General features: G+C 47.2%; 1 protein-coding gene across 2 annotated transcripts in view; it reads right to left on the reverse strand.

The window, feature by feature from the left end:
* Positions 1-15,717, reverse strand: part of LOC130297070 (signal transducer and activator of transcription 5B) — a 206,459-nt gene extending 190,742 nt beyond the window's left edge. The window contains exon 1 of one of the 2 annotated variants that reach the window (XM_056549295.1): positions 15,697-15,717. The gene's annotated coding sequence lies outside the window, so the exon portion shown is untranslated. Of the gene's footprint in view, positions 1-7,643; positions 8,762-15,696 lie in introns of those variants that run through there. The other variant, XM_056549294.1, reaches the window with a different exon arrangement.
* Positions 15,718-16,046: the final 329 nt, after the last annotated feature.

Consider the following 16,046-nt stretch of genomic DNA (forward strand, 5'->3'; position numbering starts at 1 on the left):
ATACAGCACATAGTAACCTGTTAAAATCTTTCAGTCTCACCCCTGCACTATATGACAAACAAAAGAGACATCAAAACATCCAAACTCACCAGGAGACCACAATGGCGACTTCAGGAGGGAGATCACAACTCACTGAGATCACTACGAGATCAACATAAGATCACAACTCACTGAGATCACCATAAGATCACAACTCACTGAGATCACTATAAGATCACAACGAGATTACCATAAGATCACAACTCACTGAGATCACCACGAGATCACCATAAGATCAATAAACTCCTTACAGTCAAATTCACACAGGGCAGAACTGCTGCAGATTTTACCTGTAGATCTCGGCAGATAAATCCTCAGCAAACATTTAGGGTGCCCTCCATAACAAATGATCCAGGGAAAAAGATACAGGATGACAACAAATCACAACAAGTGTCTACACAACAAGTGTCTACACAACAAGTGTCTACACAACCCATTCAGTCTGAAGACAAGCCTTACACACCCACCCGTACACAGACTACACGTCCCATACAACCTGCTGTTCACTACACACAGGATTTTCAGGCAAATATAACACTAAGCAGCAATTACACATGTGCTGTGTGACAGTCTCTGTGCGCACTATCAGCGTGACAACCCTTACACACAAATACGCAGTGTGACAGTCATTACACAAACGTAATGGTCTATTGACTAACGTAGCATGACACACACACAGAGTGCACATACAAAACCACAACAAGTGTACATCCCCACCCCATACAGGTGACAGTCTTTACACACAACACACACTGTACAGCCCTCTCCACACAGGGTGACAGTCATTACACACACACACACACAGTGACAGTCCTCACACACACACACACACAGTGACAGTCCTCACACACACACACAGTGACAGTCCTCACACACACACACAGTGACAGTCCTCACACACACACAGTGACAGTCCTCACACACACACAGTGACAGTCCTCACACACAGTGACAGTCCTCACACACACACAGTGACAGTCCTCACACACACACAGTGACAGTCCTCACACACACACAGTGACAGTCCTCACACACACACAGTGACAGTCCTCACACACACACAGTGACAGTCCTCACACACACACAGTGACAGTCCTCACACACAGTGACAGTCCTCACACACAGTGACAGTCCTCACACACAGTGACAGTCCTCACACACAGTGACAGTCCTCACACACAGTGACAGTCCTCACACACACACACACACACACACAGTGACAGTCCTCACACACACAGTGACAGTCCTCACACACACACACACAGTGACAGTCCTCACACACACATAGTGACAGTCCTCACACACACACACAGTGACAGTCCTCACACACACATAGTGACAGTCCTCACACACACACACAGTGACAGTCCTCACACACAGTGACAGTCCTCACACACAGTGACAGTCCTCACACACAGTGACAGTCCTCACACACAGTGACAGTCCTCACACACAGTGACAGTCCTCACACACACACACACACACACACAATACACCCCCTCTCCTCCGCACACAGTGACAGTCCTCACACACACACACACAGTGACAGTCCTCACACAGTGACAGTGACAGTCCTCACACAGTGACAGTGACAGTCCTCACACAGTGACAGTCCTCACACACACACACAGTGACAGTCCTCACACACACACAGTGACAGTCTTCACACACACACAGTGACAGTCTTCACACACACACACACACACACACAGTGACAGTCCTCACACACACACACAGTGACAGTCCTCACACACACACACAGTGACAGTCCTCACACACACACACACAGTGACAGTCCTCACACACACAGTGACAGTCCTCACACACACACAGTGACAGTCCTCACACACACACACAGTGACAGTCCTCACACACACACACACACAGTGACAGTCCTCACACACACACAGTGACAGTCCTCACACACACACAGTGACAGTCCTCACACACACACAGTGACAGTCCTCACACACACACACAGTGACAGTCCTCACACACACAGTGACAGTCCTCACACACAGTGACAGTCCTCACACACAGTGACAGTCCTCACACACACACACACAATACACCCCCTCTCCTCCGCACACAGTGACAGTCCTCACACACACACACACACACAGTGACAGTCCTCACACACACACACAGTGACAGTCCTCACACAGTGACAGTGACAGTCCTCACACAGTGACAGTGACAGTCCTCACACAGTGACAGTGACAGTCCTCACACAGTGACAGTGACAGTCCTCACACACACACACAGTGACAGTCCTCACACACACACACACACACACAGTGACAGTCCTCACACACACACACAGTGACAGTCCTCACACACACACAGTGACAGTCCTCACACACACACAGTGACAGTCCTCACACACACACACAGTGACAGTCCTCACACACACACACAGTGACAGTCCTCACACACACAGTGACAGTCCTCACACACACACAGTGACAGTCCTCACACACACACACAGTGACAGTCCTCACACACACACACAGTGACAGTCCTCACACACACACACAGTGACAGTCCTCACACACACACACACAGTGACAGTCCTCACACACACACACACAGTGACAGTCCTCACACACACACAGTGACAGTCCTCACACACACACACACACAGTGACAGTCCTCACACACACACACAGTGACAGTCCTCACACACACACAGTGACAGTCCTCACACACACACAGTGACAGTCCTCACACACACACACACACAGTGACAGTCCTCACACACACACACAGTGACAGTCCTCACACACACACACAGTGACAGTTCTCACACACACACACAGTGACAGTCCTCACACACACACACAGTGACAGTCCTCACACACACACACACACACACAGTGACAGTCCTCACACACACACACACACACACAGTGACAGTCCTCACACACACACACACAGTGACAGTCCTCACACACACACACAGTGACAGTCCTCACACACACACACAGTGACAGTCCTCACACACACACACACACACACACACAGTGACAGTCCTCACACACACACACAGTGACAGTCCTCACACACACACACACACAGTGACAGTCCTCACACACACACACACACACACACACAGTGACAGTCCTCACACACACACACAGTGACAGTCCTCACACACACAGTGACAGTCCTCACACACACAGTGACAGTCCTCACACACACACACACAGTGACAGTCCTCACACACACACACACAGTGACAGTCCTCACACACACAGTGACAGTCCTCACACACACAGTGACAGTGACAGTCCTCACACACACAGTGACAGTCCTCACACAGTGACAGTCCTCACACACACACACAGTGACAGTCCTCTCACACACACACACACACAGTGACAGTCCTCACACACACAGTGACAGTCCTCACACACACAGTGACAGTCCTCACACACACAGTGACAGTCCTCACACACACAGTGACAGTCCTCACACACACAGTGAGTCCTCACACACACAGTGACAGTCCTCACACACACACACACACAGTGACAGTCCTCACACACACACACACACACAGTGACAGTCCTCACACACACATAGTGACAGTCCTCACACACACACAGTGACAGTCCTCACACACACACAGTGACAGTCCTCACACACACACAGTGACAGTCCTCACACACACACAGTGACAGTCCTCACACACACACAGTGACAGTCCTCACACACACACAGTGACAGTCCTCACACACACACAGTGACAGTCCTCACACACACACACACACACAGTGACAGTCCTCACACACACACACACACAGTGACAGTCCTCACACACACACACAGTGACAGTCCTCACACACACACACACACACACACACACACACAGTGACAGTCCTCACACACACACACACACACAGTGACAGTCCTCACACACACAGTGACAGTCCTCACACACACACACACACACACAGTGACAGTCCTCACACACACACACAGTAACAGTCCTCACACACACAGTGACAGTCCTCACACACACAGTGACAGTCCTCACACACACACACACAGTGACAGTCCTCACACACACACACACAGTGACAGTCCTCACACACACACACACAGTGACAGTCCTCACACACACACACAGTGACAGTCCTCACACACACACAGTGACAGTCCTCACACACACAGTGACAGTGACAGTCCTCACACACACAGTGACAGTCCTCACACAGTGACAGTCCTCACACACACACACAGTGACAGTCCTCTCACACACACACACACACACACAGTGACAGTCCTCACACACACAGTGACAGTCCTCACACACACAGTGACAGTCCTCACACACACAGTGACAGTCCTCACACACACAGTGAGTCCTCACACACACAGTGACAGTCCTCACACACACAGTGACAGTCCTCACACACACAGTGACAGTCCTCACACACACAGTGAGTCCTCACACACACAGTGACAGTCCTCACACACACAGTGACAGTCCTCACACACACACACACAGTGACAGTCCTCACACACACACACACATAGTGACAGTCCTCACACACACATAGTGACAGTCCTCACACACACACACAGTGACAGTCCTCACACACACACACAGTGACAGTCCTCACACACACACACAGTGACAGTCCTCACACACACACACAGTGACAGTCCTCACACACACACAGTGACAGTCCTCACACACACACAGTGACAGTCCTCACACACACACAGTGACAGTCCTCACACACACACAGTGACAGTCCTCACACACACACAGTGACAGTCCTCACACACACACAGTGACAGTCCTCACACACACACAGTGACAGTCCTCACACACACACAGTGACAGTCCTCACACACACAGTGACAGTCCTCACACACACAGTGACAGTCCTCACACACACAGTGACAGTCCTCACACACACAGTGACAGTCCTCACACACACAGTGACAGTCCTCACACACACAGTGACAGTCCTCACACACACAGTGACAGTCCTCACACACACAGTGACAGTCCTCACACACACAGTGACAGTCCTCACACACACAGTGACAGTCCTCACACACAGTGACAGTCCTCACACACAGTGACAGTCCTCACACACAGTGACAGTCCTCACACACAGTGACAGTCCTCACACACAGTGACAGTCCTCACACACACAGTGACAGTCCTCACACACACAGTGACAGTCCTCACACACAGTGACAGTCCTCACACACACACAGTGACAGTCCTCACACACACAGTGACAGTCCTCACACACACAGTGACAGTCCTCACACACACACAGTGACAGTCCTCACACACACACAGTGACAGTCCTCACACACACAGTGACAGTCCTCACACACAGTGACAGTCCTCACACACAGTGACAGTCCTCACACACAGTGACAGTCCTCACACACAGTGACAGTCCTCACACACAGTGACAGTCCTCACACACAGTGACAGTCCTCACACACAGTGACAGTCCTCACACACACAGTGACAGTCCTCACACACAGTGACAGTCCTCACACACACACAGTGACAGTCCTCACACACAGTGACAGTCCTCACACACAGTGACAGTCCTCACACACAGTGACAGTCCTCACACACACAGTGACAGTCCTCACACACACAGTGACAGTCCTCACACACACAGTGACAGTCCTCACACACAGTGACAGTCCTCACACACAGTGACAGTCCTCACACACAGTGACAGTCCTCACACACAGTGACAGTCCTCACACACAGTGACAGTCCTCACACACAGTGACAGTCCTCACACACACAGTGACAGTCCTCACACACAGTGACAGTCCTCACACACACAGTGACAGTCCTCACACACACAGTGACAGTCCTCACACACACAGTGACAGTCCTCACACACACAGTGACAGTCCTCACACACACAGTGACAGTCCTCACACACACAGTGACAGTCCTCACACACAGTGACAGTCCTCACACACACACAGTGAGAGTCCTCACACACACACAGTGACAGTCCTCACACACACACAGTGACAGTCCTCACACACAGTGACAGTCCTCACACACAGTGACAGTCCTCACACACAGTGACAGTCCTCACACACAGTGACAGTCCTCACACACACAGTGACAGTCCTCACACACAGTGACAGTCCTCACACACAGTGACAGTCCTCACACACACAGTGACAGTCCTCACACACACACAGTGACAGTCCTCACACACAGTGACAGTCCTCACACACAGTGACAGTCCTCACACACAGTGACAGTCCTCACACACAGTGACAGTCCTCACACACAGTGACAGTCCTCACACACAGTGACAGTCCTCACACACACAGTGACAGTCCTCACACACACAGTGACAGTCCTCACACACACACAGTGACAGTCCTCACACACAGTGACAGTCCTCACACACAGTGACAGTCCTCACACACAGTGACAGTCCTCACACACACAGTGACAGTCCTCACACACACAGTGACAGTCCTCACACACACAGTGACAGTCCTCACACACAGTGACAGTCCTCACACACAGTGACAGTCCTCACACACAGTGACAGTCCTCACACACAGTGACAGTCCTCACACACAGTGACAGTCCTCACACACACAGTGACAGTCCTCACACACAGTGACAGTCCTCACACACACAGTGACAGTCCTCACACACACAGTGACAGTCCTCACACACACAGTGACAGTCCTCACACACACAGTGACAGTCCTCACACACACAGTGACAGTCCTCACACACAGTGACAGTCCTCACACACAGTGACAGTCCTCACACACACAGTGACAGTCCTCACACACAGTGACAGTCCTCACACACACACAGTGAGAGTCCTCACACACACACAGTGACAGTCCTCACACACACACAGTGACAGTCCTCACACACAGTGACAGTCCTCACACACAGTGACAGTCCTCACACACAGTGACAGTCCTCACACACAGTGACAGTCCTCACACACACAGTGACAGTCCTCACACACAGTGACAGTCCTCACACACAGTGACAGTCCTCACACACACAGTGACAGTCCTCACACACACACAGTGACAGTCCTCACACACAGTGACAGTCCTCACACACAGTGACAGTCCTCACACACAGTGACAGTCCTCACACACAGTGACAGTCCTCACACACAGTGACAGTCCTCACACACAGTGACAGTCCTCACACACACAGTGACAGTCCTCACACAGTGACAGTCCTCACACACAGTGACAGTCCTCACACACACAGTGACAGTCCTCACACACAGTGACAGTCCTCACACACAGTGACAGTCCTCACACACAGTGACAGTCCTCACACACACAGTGACAGTCCTCACACACACACAGTGACAGTCCTCACACACAGTGACAGTCCTCACACACACACAGTGACAGTCCTCACACACACACAGTGACAGTCCTCACACACACACAGTGACAGTCCTCACACACACACAGTGACAGTCCTCACACACAGTGACAGTCCTCACACACAGTACACCCCCCTCTCCTCCGCACACAGTCCCGCACTCTGTGGCCCCGCACACTCCAGCTGACAGCTCCCACTCCCCGCGGCTCCTTACCTCAGGGGGACCCAGCCGCAGCCTCTCCCCCCAGGGAGGTGTTCGGTCCCGGCTTCCCCCAGGGGAGGAGGACGAGGGGTCGAGTCTCGTTGTTTTCCCTCCTTCTCCGCCCGCTGCACATTTAATCCGCGGGTCCGGAGAGCATTGGCTGCGCTTCTGTGCGAGATCCAGACGGCTCTGCCGGAGATCCTCAGCCCGCTCCGCAGCGCCACCTGCCTAGGGTAACGAGCCGTCACTCAGCACCACGCCCCCGGCCGCGCACGCAGAGCTGGCTCTGACATCTGCGCATGTCCAGTACTCACATTCTAACAACACCTACTGTAATGCCCTCCGAGTAGTTCTGTTTACTACCCCGAGAGACGTCCTAAGTAACAGGTGTCCCTAGCTCAATGTGCTGCAGACATTTTCTTGGAGACCAATAGTAATATTTAGAAAGGAAATGGAACTACGGCAAAATGGCTGCTCATGCGCATTCAACATACACGTGACACCTGGAGCTCTAGGTTCAAGTACGATGTTCACGTCAACCGACAATCTCAGATGCGCATTTACAAAACTTTATTAATAATCACAGGCGTAACAATATCAGCTACTTCGGTGCCTCGATAATTAGGAACCGTCCTCACATTCAGCAGCCTGCACTTGGTTCCGACTTGAGAGCGAAGAGCACAGTTACCACAGAAAGCTGTCGCAAAAGTGACGCCACGTGATAAGTGGCAGCCAATCAGGCGACGAATAAGACGCCCTCTTCCCTGCTAGCAACAGCTGACAGCGCTGCAGGACGTGATCTTATTGGAGGGAGGTTCACGGAGCAGCCAATCAGCGCTCAGCATGGAGGGGGTGGGGCCAGGCGGAGTGACCGTGAACTTTTTAGCTGCGTTGTTTAGTTTGACATAATGTGAACAGCGCCTCTAATGGCGGGTGCGACAGTTTAGCTTTATTATCATAGTTTTAATTATTATTTTTTTTTCTGTGTTTTCTGGTTTTATCTTTCTAAAGTGTATTGATTAACCCTTAGGGACAAAGCACTTTTTTTTCCCTCCTCGCTTCCTCCCTACAGACCCATATGAGGGCTTGTTTTTTGCGGGACCAATTGTACCTTGTAAGGACATCACTCGTTTTATCGCACGCAAAAAAATAAAAATAATAATAATAATTAGATTTGTGGTCACAAGTGGAAAAAAAATGCCATTTTGCAACTTTTGGGGGCTTTTGTTTTTACGCAGCGCACATGACAAGTTATCTCCATCCTTTGGGTCAAGAGGATAAAAATGATTCCCATGTTTACATTGTTTTTCTATTATTTTTACTAGTTAAAAAAAAAAAATTATTTTAAACAACATTTTGTTTTCTTAAAATCCCCTCTTCTGACCCCAATATTTTTGTTATTATTATTATTATTTTTTTTTTCGGTACCATTTTTGTTTAACTGGGACTTTTTGATTGCTTTATATAACATTTTTTTTCCAATTATGGTGTTTTTTTTTTTTTTTACATATACGCCATTTATAGAACGGGGGGTAATAAACATTATATTCAAATTTTCTAATAGTTCTGACAATTCCGCACACGGCAATACCAAATTTCTTTTTTTTTTTTTTTTTTTTTACAGTTTTTTTTTATTTCTCAAAAAATAAAAAATGAAAATTTTTATGAGATTTTAATTTATATTAGGGGAGGGGATTATTTTTCATTCTGCAAAAAAATGTTTTAATTATTTATTTATAACGTATACAAAGGGATAACAATTAAAAAAAAAAAATCTGTTTTTATTTTTGACGGGAGAAGAAAGGGACGGGTCTAGACGGCCGTGTGAACGCAGCCTAAGCCGCAATACCGCACACAACCTGAAGACAGGGCTGGCGCTGTTTTTTTTTTTTTTTTTTAAATCATCTCTGTCTTTCTAATGCAGAATAACTCCTCGCCCAGCCCGTCACGTATATGTGTAGTCATGGTTCGGGAAGGGGTTAAAAAGCTGAACGTTACGCTTTTTAACCCCTTCCTGACCCATGACTTACATATACCTCATGGGCTGAGTGAAAAGGTATCCAGCGAGCGTATGTTTATCCACATCTATTTTTTTCTTTATTTTTTTAAACTTTTTAAAAAAAAATGTATTAATAAAATAAATAAAAAATCATTTTAAAAAAATCCCATCAAAAAAAAAAATAATAATAATAATAAAAAAAATTTTTTTATTATTTTTTCTTTAATACCTTTATAAATTGGGTATCGTATTAATCGTATGGAGTAAAGATACTGGGGGAAGATTTATCAAAACCTGTGCAGAGGAGGAGTTGTCCAGTTGCCCATAGCAACCAATCAGATCTCTACTTTCACTTTGCAGGGGCCTTGAAAGAAGCGATCTGATTGGTTGCTATGGGCAACTGGACAACTCCTCCTCTGCACAGGTTTTGATAAATCTTCCCCCATTGAGTCTTTTTTACCGTAAAGTCCATTGAGTAAAAACAAAACACCCCCAAATGTTGTAAATAAAAAAAAAATTATAATAATATCCCCCACAAATATACTTTTTTATTTGTCGCGCAAGAGAAACAAGCGGCCATGTTTTACGCATTGATAATCCTCAATATTGCTTATGGCTAAGATACAGTTGCTGCAGTGTTTCCCTGACCAGTGTGCCTCCAGCTGTTGCAAAACTACAACTCCCAGCATGCCCGGACAGCCGTTGGCTGTCCGGGCATGCTGGGAGTTGTAGTTTTGCAACAGCTGGAGGCACCCCGGTTGGGAAACACTGCCTGAGTAGCTGCTGTCTATGAAATGTTAGGTACCCAAACAATTCCATCCGTCGCCCTCATTGTTATTGGTGAAGGTTTCGGCCTTCGCTCTAATCTCTCCCGAATATAAACAGCGCAGTCACATCTTATCTCTACAGGTCAGGAATCCTCTCACACTCCTCTATGGGGAGCATCTCACTTTTCTTATTCTTAAAGGGGTATTCCAACTTTTTTTATTTATTTATTTATTTTTACTATTTTTGAGTTATGTCAGGGCTTTACACATTTGTTATGAATCTAGGAGCCATCTCTCCCTGTGTCACAGTCATTAGTGTCCCCTCATCTCTCTCCCTGTGTCACAGTCAATAGTGTCCCCTCATCTCTCCCTGTGTCACAGTCATTAGTGTCCCCTCATCTCTCCCTGTGTCACAGTCATTAGTGTCCCCTCATCTCTCTCCCTGTGTCACAGTCAATAGTGTCCCCTCATCTCTCCCTGTGTCACAGTCATTAGTGTCCCCTCATCTCTCCCTGTGTCACAGTCATTAGTGTCCCCTCATCTCTCTCCCTGTGTCACAGTCAATAGTGTCCCCTCATCTCTCCCTGTGTCACAGTCATTAGTGTCCCCTCATCTCTCCTGTGTCACAGTCATTAGTGTCCCCTCATCTCTCCCTGTGTCACAGTCATTAGTGTCCCCTCATCTCTCCTGTGTCACAGTCATTAGTGTCCCCTCATCTCTCCCTGTGTCACAGTCATTAGTGTCCTCTCATCTCTCCTGTGTCACAGTCATTAGTGTCCCCTCATCTCTCCCTGTGTCACAGTCATTAGTGTCCCCTCATCTCTCCCTGTGTCACAGTCATTAGTGTCCCCTCATCTTTCCCTGTGTCACAGTCATTATTGTCCCCTCATCTCTCCCTTTGTCACAGTCATTAGTGTCCCCTCATCTCTCCTGTGTCACAGTCATTAGTGTCCTCTCATCTCTCCTGTGTCACAGTCATTAGTGTCCCCTCATCTCTCCCTGTGTCACAGTCATTAGTGTCCCCTCATCTCTCCCTGTGTCACAGTCATTAGTGTCCCCTCATCTTTCCCTGTGTCACAGTCATTAGTGTCCCCTCATCTCTCCTGTGTCACAGTCATTAGTGTCCCCTCATCTCTCCCTGTGTCACAGTCATTAGTGTCCCCTCATCTCTCCTGTGTCACAGTCATTAGTGTCCCCTCATCTCTCCCCATGTCACAGTCATTAGTGTCCCCTCATCTCTCCTGTGTCACAGTCATTAGTGTCCTCTCATCTCTCCTGTGTCACAGTCATTAGTGTCCCCTCATCTCTCCTGTGTCACAGTCATTAGTGTCCTCTCATCTCTCCTGTGTCACAGTCATTAGTGTCCCCTCATCTCTCCCTGTGTCACAGTCATTAGTGTCCCCTCATCTCTCCCTGTGTCACAGTCATTAGTGTCCCCTCATCTTTCCCTGTGTCACAGTCATTAGTGTCCCCTCATCTCTCCTGTGTCACAGTCATTAGTGTCCCCTCATCTCTCCCTGTGTCACAGTCATTAGTGTCCCCTCATCTCTCCTGTGTCACAGTCATTAGTGTCCCCTCATCTCTCCCCATGTCACAGTCATTAGTGTCCCCTCATCTCTCCTGTGTCACAGTCATTAGTGTCCTCTCATCTCTCCTGTGTCACAGTCATTAGTGTCCCCTCATCTCTCCCTGTGTCACAGTCATTAGTGTCCCCTCATCTCTCCCTGTGTCACAGTCATTAGTGTCCCCTCATCTTTCCCTGTGTCACAGTCATTAGTGTCCCCTCATCTCTCCTGTGTCACAGTCATTAGTGTCCCCTCATCTCTCCCTGTGTCACAGTCATTAGTGTCCTCTCATCTCTCCGTGTCACAGTCATTAGTGTCCCCTCATCTCTCCCTGTGTCCCAGTCATTAGTGTCCCCTCATCTCTCCCTGTGTCACAGTCATTAGTGTCCCCTCATCTCTCCGTGTCACAGTCATTAGTGTACCCTCATCTCTCCCTGTGTCACAGTCATTAGTGTCCCCTCATCTCTCCCTGTTTCACAGTCATTAGTGTCCCATCATCTTTCTTGTGTCACAGTCATTAGTGTCCCCTCATCTCCCCCGAATTACAGTCTTATGTGTCCCCTCATCTTTTTTGTGTCACATTCATTAGTGTCCCCTCATCTCTTCTGTGTCACAGTCATTAGTGTCCCCTCATCTCTTCTGTGCCACATTCATTAGTGTCCCCTCATCTCTCCCTGTGTCAGTCACTAGTGTCCCCTCATCTCTCCTTTGTGTGTCAGTCATTAGTGTCCCCTCATCTCTCCCTGTCACAGTCATTAGTGTCCCCTCATCTCTCCCTGTGTCACAGTCATTAGTGTCCCCTCATCTACCTGTGTTACAGTCATAGGTTTCCCCTCCCCTCTTCTGTGTCACAGTAATTACAATCCCCTCATCTCTCCCTGTTTCACAGTCATTAGTGTCCCCTCATTCTTCCCCCTGTGTCACGGTCATCAGTGTCCCCACATCTCTCCTGTGTCACAGTCTTTAGTGTCCCATCATCTTTCTTGTGTCACAGTCATCAGTGTCCCCACATCTCTCCTGTGTCACAGTCTTTAGTGTCCCATCATCTTTCCCTGCATCACAGTCATTAGTGTCCCCTCATCTCCCCTGAATTACAGTCTTAAGTGTCCCCTCATCTTTTTTGTGTCACATTCATTAGTGTCCCCTCATCTCTTTGGTGTCACAGTCATTAGTGTCCCCTCATCTCTTCTGTGTCATAGTCATTAGTGTCCCCTCATCTCTTCTGTGCCACATTCATTACTGTCCCCTTATCTCTCCCTGTTTCAGTCATTAGTGTCCCCTCCTTCCCCCTGTGTCACGGTCATTAGTTTCCCCTCATTTTTCTTGTGTCACAGTATCACAGTCTTAAGTGTCCCTTCATCCCCCCATTCCACGGTGTGCCAGTTATTACTGTCCCCTCATCTGTATCTTAGCCATAAGCAATTGAAGTGTCTACTAAATTTACAGGAGAGATTTATCAAAGCCTGTGTAGAGGAAGAGCGGTGCAGTTTCCCATAGCAACAAATTAGATCTTTCATTTTTCACAGGCCTCTTTAAAAATGAAAGAAGCGATCTGATTGGTTGCTATGGGCAACTGCACCACTCGTCCTCTACACAGGTTTTGATAAATCTCCCCCATAGAGTTGTGCTACTCTAGGACTCAATCAGACTGCACTGCGGCACATGGACATGGAGAGAACACCACATTTCGGCTCTCACATGCACCTTCCTCAGCTCCACCATTCAGTGTGCCTTCATATACTTCTGTTGTGCTCAAACCAAGAGGTGTTGAACTGTGCACCTGAGTAAGGCTCATGCTGGTGCTGAAACCCGTTATTCTATTCAATTAAGTCTGCTGATAAGAAGAAAGGTGTCCAGCAGACTATACAATTCTATAAAACTTCCTGCTTTACTACATCAGGTTCAAAGCCTGTTCATATAACCAGGTCAGACAAATAGATAGGCTTGACAGGTTTCGACAGATGTCTTAATCATAGACCACATTCAAGTCGACTTATCTTTTGTATCTGTTTTGGGGAAGAGTAATTCTTCAGACCCTCTTTTGCTCTTCATTTATCAAAAATATTTTATAAATGCAACAAAAATATCATCACGGCCACCGTTGGCACCAAAATTGCAACACAGTGTATAGCAGAAATTTATACAGTGACAACTGCATTTGTGACAAGAGTATTTTTTCCGTTTACCATCCTTGTTTATGACGCAATAATGGATTTTCAATCATTGTCCAACAGCGACAATGTCAATTTAATTAAAGGTGACAACGCATTTCGCCGCTCGCATACACCTTCCTTAGATCCACCAGTAGATGCATGTGGAAACCACACTGAACACCTAGAGGTGTTTTAACGGTGCACCTGAGTAAGGCTCATGCTGGAGCTGAAACCCGTTATTTAATTCAATTGAGTCTGCTGATAAGAAAATGGTGTCCAGCAGACTACAAGATTCTATAAAACTTCTTGCTTGACTACATCAGGTTCACAGCATGTTCACATAGCCAGGACAGACAAATAGATAGGCCTGATGGGTTTCGACAGTTGTCTTAATCATAGACCATATTTAATTAAGTCAACTCATCTTTTGTATCTGTTTTGGTAAATAGTACTTCTTTAGACCCTCAGAAATTTAGAGAGTGACAACTGTATTTGTGCCAAGAGTATTTATTCTGATTACCATCCTTGTTTATGTCACAAACATAGATTTTCAGTCATTGACCAAAAGTGACGATGTTGACTTATTAAATAGATGCATGTGGAATGTGGAAGCCACACTGAACACGGAGAGGTGTTGACTGGTGCCCCTGAGTAAGGATCCTGCTGGTGCTGAAGCCCGTTATCCTATTCAATAAAGTCTGCTGATAGGAAGAAAGGTGTCCAGCACATACATGACCCAACTGCTTTATTATATCAGGTTCAAAGCATGTTCACATAGCCAGGATAGACGACAACTAGGCTTTGACGTGTTTCGACAGTTGTCTTAATCATAAAGTCTGCTGAAGAACGGTGTCCAGCAGACTACACCATACAATAAAACTTCTTTCTTTACTACATCAGGTTCAAAGCATGTTCGCATTGCCAGGACAGACAAATAGAAAGGCTTGACGGGTTTTGACAGTTGTCCTAATCATAGACCATATTCAAGTCGACTTCTCTTCACCACAGCAGATGCAAAAGATAACTTGTAAAGTAATACAGTCGCGACTACACCATCCGATAAAACATTTTGCTTTATTACATTCGGTTAAAAGCATGTTCACATAGCCTGACGGGTTTCCACAGTATTCCTAATCATAGACCATATTAAAGTCGACTTATTTTTTGTATCTGTTTTGGTGAAGAGAACTTCTTTAGACACTCTTTTGCTCTTCATTTAGTGAAAACGTTTTATAATTGCGACAAAGACATCATCACAGCGCCGAAATCGCAACACAGAGTATAGCGGAAATTTAGAAAGTGACAACCGTATTGTTTACGACGCACTTTTTTTTTTTTTCAGTCATCGTCCAACAACCACGATGAGTACAGGTGACGGGGAGGTCTGCTTACGAGTAAACATCGAAGAAATCATGTGACTTCCAGTTTGTGTGTAAGAGAGAAGGGGGGGGGGGGGCAGGAAGCAGACACAGGGCTGAGACATAAAGATTAACATAAAGATACCCGAAGAGGCACAAACTTACTTAACACACACACGTATGTAACCGCACTCATAAATAAGTGCATCACATGTATACCCACACGACTGATTTTGGCACAAGGCCGTGGGTGGGTCGGTGTTAATCGCTCACGTCTGGTCAGCTTCTACGTTCAATTGTCAAGGAATAGTAACGTTTTGTAATAGTAAAAAAAATAAATAAGGCAAAAACAATTAGGGAAGGGTTTCCCAACCAACGTGCCTCCAGCTGTTGTAAAACTACATCTCCCAGCATGCCCGGACAGCCAACGGCTGTCCGGGCATGCTGGGATTTGTAGTTTTTCAACAGCTGGAGGAACACTGGTTAAGAAACTCTGCATTAGGGGAAAAAGGACTCCTTCCTGGCTTCAAATCTAACCTGTAATATAATTATCCCAATGACTACTTACTCTGG

Source organism: Hyla sarda, chromosome 12 (assembly GCF_029499605.1).
Source record: "Hyla sarda isolate aHylSar1 chromosome 12, aHylSar1.hap1, whole genome shotgun sequence".
In the NCBI taxonomy this organism is placed as follows: Eukaryota; Metazoa; Chordata; class Amphibia; order Anura; family Hylidae; genus Hyla; species Hyla sarda.